General features: G+C 40.0%; 1 protein-coding gene across 1 annotated transcript in view; it reads right to left on the bottom strand.

The window, feature by feature from the left end:
* Positions 1-16,238, bottom strand: part of HTR2C (5-hydroxytryptamine receptor 2C) — a 443,326-nt gene that overhangs the window by 139,561 nt on the left and 287,527 nt on the right. The window lies entirely within an intron of this gene.

Below are 16,238 nucleotides of genomic sequence, written 5' to 3'. Positions count from 1 at the left end.
GAACTGCAATAGAAGGCAAAAAAAAAAAAAACCCTCTCCCAAGATTTTGTTCACTCTCGCTCTCTCCCTCCCTTTTCCATTCACTCTCCCACAAAAAGATTCTTACAGGTTTTTTCATAAGGGAAGTCTCTGTTGCCCAGAGGTTGGTGACTAGTACAACTATATGCCAAAGACTGTATTTCTTGGCAGATGACAGCAGTGTAATTGCTTTCATCATTTCCACTCCCCATGGCTAGTCAGACTGTTTTGTGCCAGTCACTTAATAAAATGGAAACCAGAATAAAGAAGCAACCAAGGCCCTTTAGCAATGATGGCTTTTAGAGGAAAAGAGTAGAGGAAACTTCTTCACCAATAAAAGACAGCAGAGAAAGTCATTTTAAGTGATAAAACTAGGGAGTAGTAGGCTAATACACTGAGCAAGGTGATTTTAGGCAATTGTGCTTAGAAGTTAAGAGAGCTATTATGTTGAACCATATGAATTTGCTAGTATTCAACTCTCTTGACTTACAAAAATGGAAATTTCATATAGTTCAACCCAATACTGCTAATTTTCTGCAAAAAAAATAATTAGGAGAGGCAGCAAAATAGCTAAAGACTTCATGATTAGTTTGTTTGGAGGCAAACCCCACCTCTGTCACTTAAACTCTATGGGATTTTGGGTAATCAGTGGCACCTCTTTGTGCCTTAGCTTCCTCGTTGTTTGGTATTTGTCTGCATTATTAAAAGCAGCAATTTAAGTTTCCATTTTACTGTAGCTTGTATAATTTAGTTGCTTCAATTTTGTGGTGATTACAAGCAATACTGCTACAAATAATCCTTTTACACATATCTTAGTGCTTGGGAATAAGCCTCTTGTAAGCCTATATACCCAGCAATGGAATTTCTGGATTATATGGTACACACTTTTCTAATATTGCTATATAATGCATATTGCTATGTAATGCTGTATTATTTCTCAATGTAGTTATATCAATTTACATTCCCACTACAGTTGTATGAGTTCCTATTTTTTCACACACTTGCCAACACAAGTATGGTCACACTTTAATTTTTGCCAATCTGGTGACTATGTACTGTTATTTAATTGTGGTTTTAATTTCTCTGATTATTAATAAGTTTGAGCACCTTTATGTATGTTTACTGGCCATTTGGATTTCTTTTGTAAAATGCCTCTTCAATTTTGCGTTTTTGTCAGCTGGATTGGTCGCTGTTCCCTTATTGATGCATAGGGCACTATATTCCAAGAATATTATCAACTAAATTAGTAGCTTGAACTTTTTGGAGCACTGCAAATCACTGTGAGCTCTTTTTGTGATTAAAAATTATCACGGACAGGTTCTCCACCCCTCACCTCCAAGGAACTTTTCCTTGCAGCCCTTAGAGTGTCGTTCAGATTTACCTTTGGTTCACCTTTATATCAGGGTATCGTTCTTTAGGGTGTGTGGGTAAAATTGTAACATTTCCAGATTATCTCACTTGGCTTTGGTTCATTTGCATATCTTCAGGGATGGAGAGAAGTTCATCTCCATGTCAATGGGTAATTACCTGGGTAACCAAGGGTGTGTCTGAACCTGAGAGGTTAAGGGCTTGCTTTTTTGCTTGCATCTTCAGGAGCAGGGGAGAGAGACGGCACTGGACTGCAGTTTGTAAGCAATAAACGGGTTTTAAACTTTATTTCTCCCTTTGACTGATTTTGGTTTTTAGAGGTATTTTGACCCAGGATTTCTTCTCCCTGGACTTACAGGGTGCCAGCTTAAAATGGAGATGATCTTCTATTTTAGCTCTTTTCTGCATACTTTCAAACTCCCTTGTTAAGAAGATTTCTGCAGGGCAAAAGGTGCTTCAGTCCTGAGCCTCTGTCTGGGTTCCACCCTTCACTAAACTTTTGCCCTCATAATTCCTTACCTTCCTGTCAACTCTTTGATTTTGATATGTACACACACACATACACAAAATACTTGTTTGGTAGTATTGTTCCAAAAAACCTGGTCTGCCGTATTTCAGAAAACAGAACTCATTGCTAAATAAACCTGTAAAATCTCCTGTACCTAATGCCTCCAATTTCCTTATAAGTAAGTTGACATTCAACAAAGGGAAATCAGGCTCTTTACTGCAGAGATTTTGATCAAAGCTTAGAGTTACGTGAAATAGCTGCTAGTCTTTGGCTATAACCATTCCCCCAGTGGCCTTCCCGAGTCATGGTAATGTGTGTCTGAATGAGCTGAGGGCCCCATTGTCCATGTGAAGCAGTTATCTTGCTTGACTTTAAAGGATTTTTACTTAGAATTAGAGATTTTATGTGCGAAACATCAGTACCATTAACAGGTGCTTAACACTGCTTCTAATGTTCACAGCATAGGAGAAAACATACTCTATGATTCTAATGAGTATAGGAAAGGGCAGAAGACTGTTTTAAGTGTCTCCTGTGCTGCATACTATCTGTATAGGTGTAAAAAGCTCAAGGAAATTGCCTGTTTTTTCTACTTTATAAGATTGTTCAAGGATAAATTGAAGAAATATGTATGAATGAGTTAAATATTAGCTATAATCTTCCATCCAATATAATGCACCGCTACTGCTTGTGTTTCCACTGTCTTTATAAATTCTGCACTGAATTGAACCAGATTCAAGTCTAGGCTCCCTTTTTTTACCTCAAAGGCCTATGTAGACAACTGGAAAAGGGTGCTGCATCTTGAGGCAATTTGATCTTTTGCCAAATGTCTTCTGAAATGGAATCCCTAAGAGGCTTGCCAGCCCATGATTAAGGACATAAAATTTATATATAAAACTTAATGCTCTCTTTTATGATTTGGCTCTCTATATATTTTATTCCCCATTTCTTTGGTTTATGTTGAGTCCAAAAAGATAGCAAAGAAAGAAAATCAACATGGGAGCTGGATTGCTAGTTTGGAGCTTAAAGCTTAAAGATTACATCTCTGACCAGATGTGTATTAAAGATTTCTGACTTTACAGCATAACCCTCCATTTAGGTTCCGAAGGATCAGTCACTGCCTCTTACATAGGAAATTTCATTTAGGTAGCTCTGTTTTTATAATGACAGACACAGACTTTGTTTTTGCTTTTGTTTTTACTTGGAAATGCAACAAAGGTGTATATAAATGGGGAAATGCAATATGTATGGTCATTTCCCTCTCTACCAAGATATATGTGTTGCACACAGAAATACTAATGAAACACTATTCACAAGGCTGGGCAGTACTTCCATTTGTAAGCTGATTTATGAGATACTGTGTCCTTTTTTCCTGTTTTTTAATCTCATTCTACTATCTTATCATTCATCTGGGACAATTCTCAGAAGTTTCTGGCATGCGAACTCAAATATAATTTGCCTGATTGCTTTTCTTCAGGCAAATAAGATTCTACTAAAATCAATTCCTAAGAGTAATCTTATTAATAAAAATTAAATTATCACACATATACTAAGCACCAGATATTGTATACACATGCTAACCCTCAGTGCCATGCTGGTTAGGCATTTATTTCTGTTTCATAGATGAATTGTTATTTAGAAATAAAAGGTGACTTGCCCAAGGTAAGAAGGTGGTGATGTGACAATTTAAACCCATGTCCATCAGATATCAAAGGCCACTTTCTACTGCACAACACTGCAAAAAATACCATGAGTGCTAGTGGTATTTCATGCATATTGACAGACACATTGACAGGTGGGCTGACATGGCATCTCCAATACATTCAACTTGTATTATGAAAAAATCCCTTCAGAAAATGAATGATACTAATTCCCACATTCACAGTACCTCCCACAAATGTTGCAGTGCTTTATTTTCTGCCAAACATTTGTTATCACTTAGACAGACACATTATACATTTCAACAGGAATTCATCATATCTTCTAAGGAATGTTGTAAAATCACCATTTGTCTCAGTGATCTTAATTAGAACTGGGTATTTCAGCTCTCCATTAGTTACTCTTAGTCAGAGTCACTGAATTTAGTCACTGCGGATTTTGAAAATTCTCCAGAAATTATTCAGGGCTGTTGCTGAAAATCAGATGTTTTACCTAATGACACTAAGTTAGAAAATGCTAGACTATGTAACATTTAAGTTATCCAAAAGTGAATACATTCCTTAAGGTTTAGAGCCTTGTTTATTGTCCTGTATATTCCTAATGCCAAGCACAGGGCCTGATACAGAGTGAGCTTTCAATAAATACTTGTTGACCTGAAATGTTGACACATGATCCCAAAGAGTACCTTCAAAGGCCCTTTCCCCATTAGGCCTTATGAACTGTTCAGAATGAGGCATGTCTTAAAACATAAGCATAAAACAATTGGATGAGAAATAGATGAAATTTCAAGTATGAATTCACAGAAGTACCACCAAGAAAATTTTCAGAAAAAGTATGGAGATAGTTGATAATCTCAACGTTTTAAACTTTAATTAATAAGGCCTAGAGGAAGCCCTTGTAAGGGCAGTTGTACATATACTGCTCATTTTATTCATGGCCATTTTACTCATGCTTTAGTGCAGTACATAATAAAGTAATAGCAATTGAGATACTAATCAGTATATTAGTAAGTTCTTACCATAATGTTTTGCCATCATGTTTCTGTTCTATAACATTTGTCATGTCATTTTAAACTACATCAATTTTTCCTTCCCAAGAATTAGATAGCAGTGTGTTAATATATCACTAAAAGTGATAGAGATATAAGCACCTGCATTTTTAGTAACTATTAGTAAAAAGATGCAATCCTGAAAGTGTAATAAAATTGGGTTCTCTATTTCTCCTCAAAGTTGGATTGGTTTATGAATATATTTAGGAAGCATGAAAGGGACCATTTATATAGTAATTCAGAAGTGGAGAAAATATGCCATGTACTTTATTATAGCAATTTAAATGTAGCTGTTGTGAACCCTATTCTCACCAGTTGACCACAGAGACATGTCCCTCCTCTGAACTTCTGGACTAAGTATTACAGGTCCAATACATTGCATCATTAGCATATAACTCCACATTGTTAATTTTCTCTTTATATAAAGTTCTGTCTTGGAGGAGGAGCCAAGATGGCAGTGTGAGTAGAGCAGTGGAAATCTCCCAAAACCATATATATTTTTGAAAATACAACAAATACAACTATGCCTAAAAGAGAGACCAGTGGCTACAGTACAACAGCCAGGCTACATCTACATCTGCGAGAACTCAGCATCTCACGAAGGGGGTAAGATACAAGCCACGACCCGGCGGGACCCGAGTGCTCCCCCCACACCAGCCCACCAGGAGGAGGAGAGGAGTCAGAGTGGGGTGGGAGTGGAAGTCCAGGACTGCTAAATAACCAGGCCTAGTAATCCGCACCAGGAGCAAAGACACACATTGCATGGTGTGCTGGATATCAGGGAAACGGAAAAGTAAAAACTGCGAGCGGGTCCCCTCACCTGGGTCCTCCAGACAACCCTATTGTAGGGTTTAGTTTTGTGGTTACCAAAGGTTCAAGGATAGCTTCCTTACTATATAAAAGTCTATCTTAAATTGCTGATTACTGTATTTCAGATACAATCTATAGGAACTTTTTTTCCTTTTTCTTCTTCTTCCTCCTCCACACTATGTATTGGTGTCATAATCTGCACTCTTTTTGTATCCGTTCACTGTTTTTGTGAGTAGTTGATTTAATTTCATACTTACATGGTCATTAATTGGTCTACTACTTTTACTGTGGGTTTATTTTCACTGGTGAAAGCTATTTAGCCTTAGGAACATTTCTATTTACAGCAGTCCTTTTAACATATCTGTAGGGCTGGCTTAGTGGTAATCAATTCTTTCAACTTTTGTTTATCTGAAAATTATTTAATCTCTGCTTCACATTTAAATGATAATCTTATGAGGTAGAGGATTCTTGGTTGGAAGTCCTTTTGTTTCATTGCATTAAATATATTATGCCACTCCTTTCTGGCCTGTAAAGTTTCTGCTGAGAAGTCTGCTGATAGCCTGATGGGATTTCCTTTAGAAGTAATCTTTCTCTGTCTCTGGCTGCTTTCAATACCCTTTCCTTGGCCTTGATCTTTGCTATTTTAATTATTATATGTCTTGGCATTGTCTTCCTGGGTACTTTTTGTTAGGAGCTCTCTGCACTTCCATGGCCTGGATGTCTATTTCCTTCCCATGATTGGGGAAGTTTTCAACAATTATTTCCTCAAAGAAACTTTCTATCCCTTTATCTCTCTCTTCTTCTTCTGGTACCTCTAAAATATTGTTCCATTTGAATTGGTTGCACAGCTCTCTTATTGTTCTTTCATTCTTAGAGATCCTTTTTTCAGTCTGTTCCTCAGCTTCTTTGTTTTCCTATTCTCTAATTTCTATTTAATATACCATCTCCTCTACATCATCTAATCTACTTTTAAATCCCTCCATTGTATGTTTTGTTTCACATACTGTATTCTCAGCTCTGAGTGGCTCTTTTGCAGGTCTTCTATCTTCTTGTTGAAGTCTTCCCTGAGATCTTGAATATTTTTTTGTAGATCCATAAGCATGTTTTTGACTTTTACTGTGAAGTCTTTATCAAGAAGATTGGTGATTTCAGTTTCATTCACCACTCTTTGTGGTGTTTTGCCTTGTAATTTTGTTTGGAACATATTCCTCTTTCTCCTCATTTTGCCAGTTTCTGTGTTTCTTGGAGTAATAGGTTTATGAAGGAGGTGCTGTCTAGTGCCCAGAAACTCAAGATACTTTTTTTCCAGTGCAGGAGCCCTAGCTGTTGGCACATAGTGGGCAGGCTGCTTTTCTGCCTGTCCTGTAGTGGTCTGATACCAGGCCAGCAGTTTGCTTTGGCTGTAACTTTGTGATCAGCATAGAAGTCTTGGCTGGAGTTTCTGTGAGTGGAGTGACCCTTTGCCTCTCCAGTAGCAGTGGTGGGGGCTGCAGTGTTAATGGGGTAGGCAGGCTGATGTGTGTGTCTGCTTCAGCCCATAGCATGGTATCCGGTGCCCCTGGGAAAAAAGAGTTCCTGGGGCTGGCTTCCACAGGCACTTCCCCCATTGGGCTTAAATGGGGCTGAGAAAGCAGAGAGCGTCTCCCTCTGCCTACCCAGCAGCAAAATCTGTCACCACTGCTAGGTCAAGTGGAACATCCACAGGCCACATGTGCAGGGAGGAGCCTCTGGGCTGCATTGCCAGTGAGGGCTATGGAGTGTCTGGGGCTCCCAAAAGTTCCCAACCTGTTGGGCTGAGGGCGGGCTGGGGAGGTATCATACACCTACCCTTTCTCCTGAGCAGAGAGCTCCAACAAACCCTTTCCCCTCTTGCACCCCTCCCACTGTTGGGAAATCTTTCAAAGTGCCTGCCTTAGTTGTGTCTCAGGGGAATGGTAGACCATGCCAGTTCTCCACAAGTGGCTGGAATCTCAGCCTCCCTGAGTGTTCTACCTGTCTTTGTTGTCCAGCCCCACTAATCTCCAAAGCACCATGTAATGTGGGCTTGTGATCCCAGAGCAGATCTCCAGGGCCAGGTGTGCAGTGATCCTGGACTCTTACCCTCCCCCTACTCCATTCCTCTTCCTCCCATCTGTGGGCTTGGGTGGCAGGAGGACCTGGGTCCCCCCAGATATGGGCTTTGCCACTTTATCCTTTTCTGTGAGGTCTTCTTCTCCAAATATTAGTTCTGCAGTCTTCAGGTCATTTTCAGGTTTAGGTGAATTTGTTGTATTTTCCTCTTTTATGTGTTTTTGGGAGGAGGAATCCACCTTGCCTTCATACACTTCCATCTTTCTTTCCACCCTCCACCAATCTTCTCATTTTACAAGCCAGGACAGGGAGGCTCAAAGAAGCCAAGTGTCTTCACTTATATCACACCATCACCAGAAAAGTTAAAAATAGAAACTGGCCTTTGGTGCTCTGTCTACTGTCCCTTAGTATAAACAAATAGAAGGAGAATATAAAAATGAAGAACAAATAAATAGTTCACAAATAAGAGTAATTCACCAAGAGTCTAGCATCCTAAAGTAAACCTAAGTTACATTATTGATGGTTTGTCCAAGAGCTTTGGCTACCCTTTCTTCGAGCTTTCTTCTCTGACCTGGTACCTTTCTAAATACATTCTTTCCAGTCTCAGCTTTTGCTTCTTATCTTGTGCTCTAGGTTAAATTAGAATAAATGGCCAATTTTGTCAAGATCATTGAACATGGGGAGGGTTGTTTTGTAAGCCAGAACCTATAGTGATTTTCTGTAAGCCTATACACATGTGCAGGTCTCACATTTGCAGTTAAAGTACTTCCTTGACTTTGTGTTTCCCTCTAATAAATGTTTTCTCTCTTGAGGTTCATAACCAAGCCCTTGCAAAAGTGGTTTCAAAAAACCAAATGTAGAGACAGCTCAAGATAGAGGCATGAGTAGGGCAGCGGAAATCTTCTCCCAAAACCATACATATTTTTGAAAATACAGCAAATACAACTATTCCTGAAGAGAAACCAGAAGATACAGTACAACAGCCAGGCTACATCTACATCTGTTACAACTCAGCATCTCACGAAAAGGGTAAGATACAAAGCCATGACCTGGTGGGACCCAAGCAATCCCCCCACCCCAGCTCACCAGTGGGAAGAAAAGAATCAGAGTAGGGAGGGAGTGGAAGCACAGGATTGCTAAATAACCAGCCCTAATAATCTGCACCAGGAGCACGGACAAACATGACATGGTGGATTGGATGTTAGAGAAACAGAAAAGTAAAATCCAAGATGGAGACCGTGAGTGGGTCCCCAGAGCCAGCACCCCGGGACAAAAACAAAGCAGGCCCTTTTAAAAGTCTTAAAGGGAAAAGGGCTTAACAGCTGGACAGAATCATCCCGGCACACTCAGCCCATCAGCCTGGGAATGCTAAGGAACTTCAGGTGCCCTAAGCCCCTGGGTGGCAACGCAGCTCTGAAGCCCCTCACAGCGATAAGCAGCCTGACTTTCATTCCCCCCTGCCAACACTGCAAGCAAATCAGCTGACCCACCACTGCTGTGGAGCAGCTGAGGAGCATCCCTGCCCACAGAAAACACACATTCTTCTCCCATCGCGGAGTGAACCAGGACAGACGCAGAGGCTGGCAATGGTGCACAGTTGCCCAGCACAGACAGAGGAAGCCAGAGCAAGGTCTGGAAGGCACGAAATGGCACTGTTCTTGCAGAAGAACACCCTGCACATCTTCCATTTCCCACAGGGCCCTAGGCTATCCCTAGGGCCACCATGCCCATGGGAGCTCAGGAGATTATCCCAGAGACTTCTCCCTCTCTGCAGGTATCCGGCATAGGCAGCAGAGAATGGCAAGGTGACCATCAAGTAGGAAGGGACTTTCTTCTCCCAGTTGACACATATGCCACCTGCTGGCTATCACTTCTATCTCCATGAAAAGGCAGAAGAATCTGGTCCAGTGAAAATTCAGTCAACCAGAGAAATAGGACCTGGTGAGATAGATATAACCAATCTTCCTCAAAAAGAATTAAAAATAAAAGTCATAACCATGCTGATGAACCTGCAGAGAAATATGCAAGAGCTAAGGAATGAAGTCCAGAGGGAGATAACAGAGGGAACAATCAATAGAAGGACTTAAGAGCAGACTGGATGAGATGTAAGACACTGTTAATGGAATATAAGTCAGAGAACAGGAATACAGAGAAGCTGAGGCAGAGAGAGATAAAAGGATCTCTAGTAATGAAAGAATATTAAGAGAACTGTGCAACCAATCCAAACGGAACAATATTTGCATTATAGGGGTACTAGAAGAAGAAGAGAGAGAAAAAGGGATAGAAAGTGTCTTTGAAGAAATAATTGCTGAAAACTTCCCCAAGCTGGGTAAGAAAAGAGTCTCTCAGACCATGGAAGCCCACAGATCTCCCAACACAAGGGACCCAAGCAAGACAACACAAAGTCATCTAATAATTAAAATGGCAAAAATCAAAGACAAGGACAGGGTATTAAAGGCAGCCAGAGAGAGAAAAAAACATAACTTACAAAGGAAAACCAGGCTATCATCAGACTTCTCAACAGAAACCTTACAGGCCAGAAGAGAATGACATATATTTAATGCAATGAAACAGAAGGGGCTTGAACCAAGAATACTTTATCCAGCATGATTATCATTTAAATTTGAAGGGGGGATTAAACAATCCGCAGACAAGCAAATTTGAGGGAATTTACCTCCCACAAACCAACTCTATAGGATATTTTAAAGGGACTACTCTAGATGGAAGTACTCCAAAAGCTCAATAGATATCACCAGAGAAAATAAAATCACACCAAAGAAAGCAGACCAACCAAATACTAACTAAAGTCAAAGAATAAAATCAACTATGCACAAAAGCAGTCAAAGGAAACACAAAAGAGTACAGAATAAAACACCTAACATATAAAGAATGGAGGAGGAAGAATAAGCAGGGAGAGAAATAAACAATCATCAGACTGTATTTATAATAGCATAGTAAGAGAGTAAAGTTAGATGGTTAGATACTAAAGAAGCTACCCTTGAACCTTTAGTAACCATGACTACAAAGCGTGCAATGGCAATAAGTACATATCTATCAATAATCACCCTAAATGTAAATGGACTGAATGGACCAATCAAAAGACACAGAGGAATAGAATGAATAAGAAAGCAAGACCCATCTATATGCTGCTTACAAGGGACTCACCACAAACCCAAAGACATACACAGACTAAAAGTGCAGGGATGGAAAAAGATATTTCATGCAAACAACAGGGAGAAAAAAGCAGGTGTTGCAATACTTCTATCACAGAAAATAGACTTCAAAACAAAGAAAGTAACAAGAGATAAAGTAGGACAATACATAATGATAAAGGGGTCAGTCAAACAAGAGAATATAACAATTATAAATATATACGCACCCAACACAGGAGCACTGACATATGTGAAACAAATACTAACAGAATTGATGGAGGAAATAGAATGCAATGCATCATTTTAGGAGACTTCAACACACCACTCACTCCAAAGGACAGATCAATCAGACAGAAAATAAGTAAGGATACAGAGGCACTGAACAACACACTAGAACAGATGGACCTAACAGACATCTACAGAGTGCTACCCCCAAAAGCAGCAGGATACACATTCTTCTAAAGTGCACATTTAACATTTTCCAGAATAGACCACATACTAGGCCACAAAAAGAGCCTCAGTAAATTAAAAAAGATTGATATTCTACAAACCAACTTCTCAGATCACAAAGGTAAAAAACTAGAAATAAATTGTACAAAGAAAACAAAAAGCTCACAAACACATGGAGGCTTAACAACATGCTCCTAAATAGTCAATGGACCAATGACCAAATTAAAACAGAGATCAAGCAATATATGGAAACAACTGAAAACAACAGCACAAAGCCCCAACTTCTCTGGGATGCAGCAAAGGCAGTTCTAAGAGGAAAGTATATAGCAATTAAGGCATATTTAAAGAAGGAAGAACAATCCCAAATGAATAGTCTAACAACATAATTATCGAAATTGGAGAAAGAAGAACAAATGAGGCCCAAAGTCAGCAGAAGGAGGGACATAATAAAGATCAGAGAAGAAATAAATAAAATTGAGAAGAATAAAACAATAGAAAAAACCAATGAAACCAAGATCTGGTTCTTTGAGAAAATAAACAAAATAGATAAACCCCTAGCCAGACTTATTAAGAGAAAAAGAGATTCTACACACATGAACAGAATCAGAAATAAGAAAGGAATAATCATGAGAGACCCCACAGAAAAACAAAGAATTAGTAGAGAATACTATGATAATCTATATGCTAACAAGCTGGATAACCTAGAAGAAATGGACAACTTCCAAGAAAAATACAACCTTCCAAGACTGACCAAGAAAGAAAAAGAAAATCTAAACAGACCAACTACCAGCAACAAAATTGAATTGGTAATCAAAAACTACCCAAGAACAAAACCCCTGGGGCAGATGGATTCACTGCTGAATTTTATCAGACATATAGAGAAGACATAATACCCATTCTCCTTAAAGTTTTCCAAAATATAGAAGAGGAGGGAATACTTCCAAAATCATTCTATGAAGCCAGCATCACTCTAATACCAAAACCAGGCATAGACCCCACAAGAAAAGAAAATTACAGATCAATATCCCTGGTGAACATAGATGTAAAAATACTCAACAAAATATTAGCAAACTGAGTTCAAAAATATATCAAGAGGATCACACACCATGATCAAGTGGGATTCATCTCAGGGATGCAAGGATGGTACAACATTTGAAAATCCATCTACATCATTCACCACATGAAATAAAGGAGGACAAAAACCACATGATCATTTCCATACATGCTGAGAAAGCATTTGACAAAATTCAACATCCATTCATGATGAAAACTCTCAACAAAATGTGTATAGAGGGCAAGTACCTCAACAAAATAAACTCACCTCCAACATCATACTTAACAGCGAGAAGCTGAAAGCTTTTCACCTAGGATTGGGAACAAGACAGGGATGCCCACTCTCCCCACTGTTATTCAACATAGTACTGGAGGTCCTAGCCATGGCAATCAGACAACATGAAGAAATAAAAGGCATCAAGATTGGTGAAGAAGTCAAACTGTCATGATTTGCAGATTACATGATATTGTACATAAAAAACCCTAAAGACTCCACTCCAAAACTACTAGAATATCTCAATTCAGCAAAGTTTCAGGATACAAAATTAATATGTAGAAATCTGTTGCACTCCTATACACTAATGATGAACTAGCAGAAAGAGAAATCAGGAAAACAATTCCATTCACAATTGCATCAAAAGGAATAAAATAACTAGGAATAAACCTAACCAAGGAAGTGAAAGACCTATACCCTGAAAACTACAAGACACTCTTAAGAGAAATTAAAGAGGACACTAACAAATGGAAATTCATCCCAACTCTTGGCTAGGAAGAATTAATATTGTCAAAATGGCCATCCTGCCTAAAGCAATCTACATATTCAGTGCAATCCCTATAAAAATACCAATAGCATTCTTCAACAAACTGGAACAAATAGTTCTAAAATTCACATGGAACCACAGATGACCCTGAGTAGCCAAAGCAATCCTGAGAAGGAGGAATAAAGCAGGGGGGATCTTGCTTACCAACTTTAAGCTCTACTACAAAGCCACAGTAATCAAGACAATTTGGTACAGGCATAAGAACAGACCCACAGACCAGTGGAACAGAAGAGAGAATCCAAGTATTAACCCAAGCATATATGGTCAATTAGTATATGATAAAGGAGCCATGGACATACAATGGGGAAATGACAGCCTCTTCAACAGCTGGTGTTGGCAAAACTGGACAGCTACATGTAAGAGAATGAAACTGAACCATTGTCTAACCCCACACACAAAAGTAAAGTTGAAAAGGATCAAAGACCTGAATGTAAGTCATGAAACCATAAAACTTCTAGAAAAAAACATAGGCAAAAATCTCTTGGACATAAATATGAGCAACTTCTTCATGAACATAACTCCCTGGGCAAGGGAATCAAAAGCACAAATGAACAAGTGGGACTATATCAAGTTGAAAAGCTTCTGTACAGCAAAGGACACCATCAGTAGAACAAAAAGACATCCTACAGTATGGGAGAATATATTCATAAATGACAGATCCAATAAAGGGTTGACATCCAAAATATACAAAGATCTCACCCACCTCAACAAACCAAAAGCAAATAATCCTATTAAAAAGTGGGCAGAGATGGACAGAAGATGGCGGCGTGAGTAGAGCAGCGGAAATCTCCTCCCAAAACCACATATATCTATGAAAATATAACAAAGAACACCCTTCCTAGAATAAAGACCAGAGGACACAGGACAATATCCAGACCACATCCGCACCTGAGAGAACCCAGCGCCTCGTGAAGGGGGTAAGATACAAGCCCCGGCCCGGCGGGAGCCGAGCGCCCATCCCCCCAGCTCCCGGCGGGAGAAGAATAGGCAGAGCGGGAGGGAGACGGAGCCCAGGGCTGCCGAACACCCAGCCCCAGCCATCCGGGCCAGAGTGCAGGGCCCTGGATACTAGGATAACAGGGCAGCAAGAACAGTGAGCGGGCACCGGTGGCCTGGCGCCAGAGGACACCAGAAAAGCTAGCAACCATTTTTTCTTTTTTTTTTTTTTTTTTGCTGTTTTGTTTTGGCGAGCGCTTTTTGGAAGTCTTAAAGGCATAGGGACCCCAATACTAGGGAAACAGGGCAGTAAGACTGGTGAGCTGAGGCTGGCGCCGGAGAATAAAGAAAAACGAGCGGCCACCTTTTTTTTTAATTAAAAAAAATCTTTTTCTTTTAATTTAAAATTTTTTTTGTTTTGTTTTTTGGTCATTGTTTTGTTTTGACGGGTGCTTTTTGGAAGTCTTAAAGGGGCAGGGCAGGACACTTAATCCAGAGGTAGGGAATCCGGGGATCTCTGGGCACCCTAACCCCTGGGCTGCAGGGAGCAGGGAGGCCCCTTACGGAGATAAACAGCCTCCAGGCCGCTCCCCCTCCAACGCGACTCCACCACTTTGGAGCAGCAGCCAGAACCAGGCCATGCCCACAGCAACAGCGGAGATAAACTCCATAGCAGCCAGTCAGGAAGCAGAAACCCTGCCTGCACACAGCTGTCCAGCACAAGCCACTAGAGGTCTCTGTTCTCCAAGGAGAAGAGGGCCACAAACCAACAAGAAGGAAAGTTCTTCCAGCTGTCACTCGTGCCAGCTCTGCAAACTATTCCTATCACCATGAAAAGGCAAAACTACAGGCAAAGATCACAGAGACAACACCACAGAAGGAGACAGACCTAACCAGTCTTCCTGAAAAAGAATTCAAAATAAAAATCATAAACATGCTGACAGAGATGCAGAGAAATACGCAAGAGAAATGGGATGAAGTCCGGAGGTAGATCACAGATGCTAGAAAGGAGATCGCAGAAATGAAACAAACTCTGGAAGGGTTTATAAGCAGAATGGATAGGATGCAAGAGGCCATTGATGGAATTGAAATCAGAGAACAGGAATGCATAGAAGCTGACAGAGAGAGAGATAAAAGGATCTCCAGGAATGAAACAATGTTAAGAGAACTGTGTGACCAATCCAAAAGGAACAATATCCATATTATAGGGGTTCCAGAAGAAGAAGAGAGAGTAAAAGAGATGGAAAGTATCTTAGAAGAAATAATTGCTGAAAACTTCCCCAAACTGGGGGAGGAAATAATCAAACAGACCACGGAAATACACAGAACCCCCAACAGAAAGGACCCAAGGAGGACAACACCAAGACACATAATAATTAAAATGGCAAAGATCAAGGACAAAGAAAGAGTGTTAAAGGCAGCTGGAGAGAAAAAGGTCACCTATAAAGGAAAACCCATCAGGCTAACATCAGACTTCTCGACAGAAACCCTACAGGCCAGAAGAGAATGGCATGATATATTTAATACAATGAAACAGAAGGGCCTTGAACCAAGGATACTGTATCCAGCATGACTATCATTCAAATATGACGGTGGGATTAAACTATTCCCAGACAAACAAAAGCTGAGGGAATTTGCTTCCCACAAATCACCTCTACAGAACATCTCACAGGGACTGCTCTAGATGGGAGCACTCCTAGAAAGAGCACAGCACAAAACACCCAAAATATGAAGAATCGAGGAGGAGGAATAAGAAGGGAGAGAAGAAAAGAATCTCCAGACAGTGTATATAACAGCTCAATAAGCGAGCTAAGTTAGGCAGTAAGATACTAAAGAGGCTAAACTTGAACCTTTGGTAACCACGAATTTAAAGCCTGCAATGGCAATAAGTACATATCTTACAAAAGTCACCCTAAATGTTAATGGGCTGAATGCACCAATCAAAAGACATAGAGTAATAGAATGGATTAAAAAGCAAGAACCATCCATATGCTGCTTACAAGAAACTCACCTCAAACCCAAAGACATGTACAGACTAAAAGTCAAGGGATGGAAAAACATATTTCAAGCAAACAACAGTGAGAAGAAAGCAGGGGTTGCAGTACTAATATCAGACAAAATAGACTTCAAAACAAAGAAAGTAACAAGAGATAAAGAAGGACACTACATAATGATAAAGGGCTCAGTCCAACAAGAGGATATAACCATTCTAAATATATATGCACCCAACACAGGAGCACCAGCATATGTGAAACAAATACTAACAGACCTAATGGGGGAAATAGACTGCAATGCGTTCATTCTAGGAGACTTCAACACACCACTCACCCCAAAGGATAGATCCACCG

This window comes from Manis pentadactyla, chromosome X, assembly GCF_030020395.1.
Source record: "Manis pentadactyla isolate mManPen7 chromosome X, mManPen7.hap1, whole genome shotgun sequence".
Taxonomy (NCBI): Eukaryota; Metazoa; Chordata; class Mammalia; order Pholidota; family Manidae; genus Manis; species Manis pentadactyla.
The sequence above is the reverse complement of the archived record's forward strand: the minus strand, read 5'-3'. Positions and strand labels throughout refer to the sequence as shown.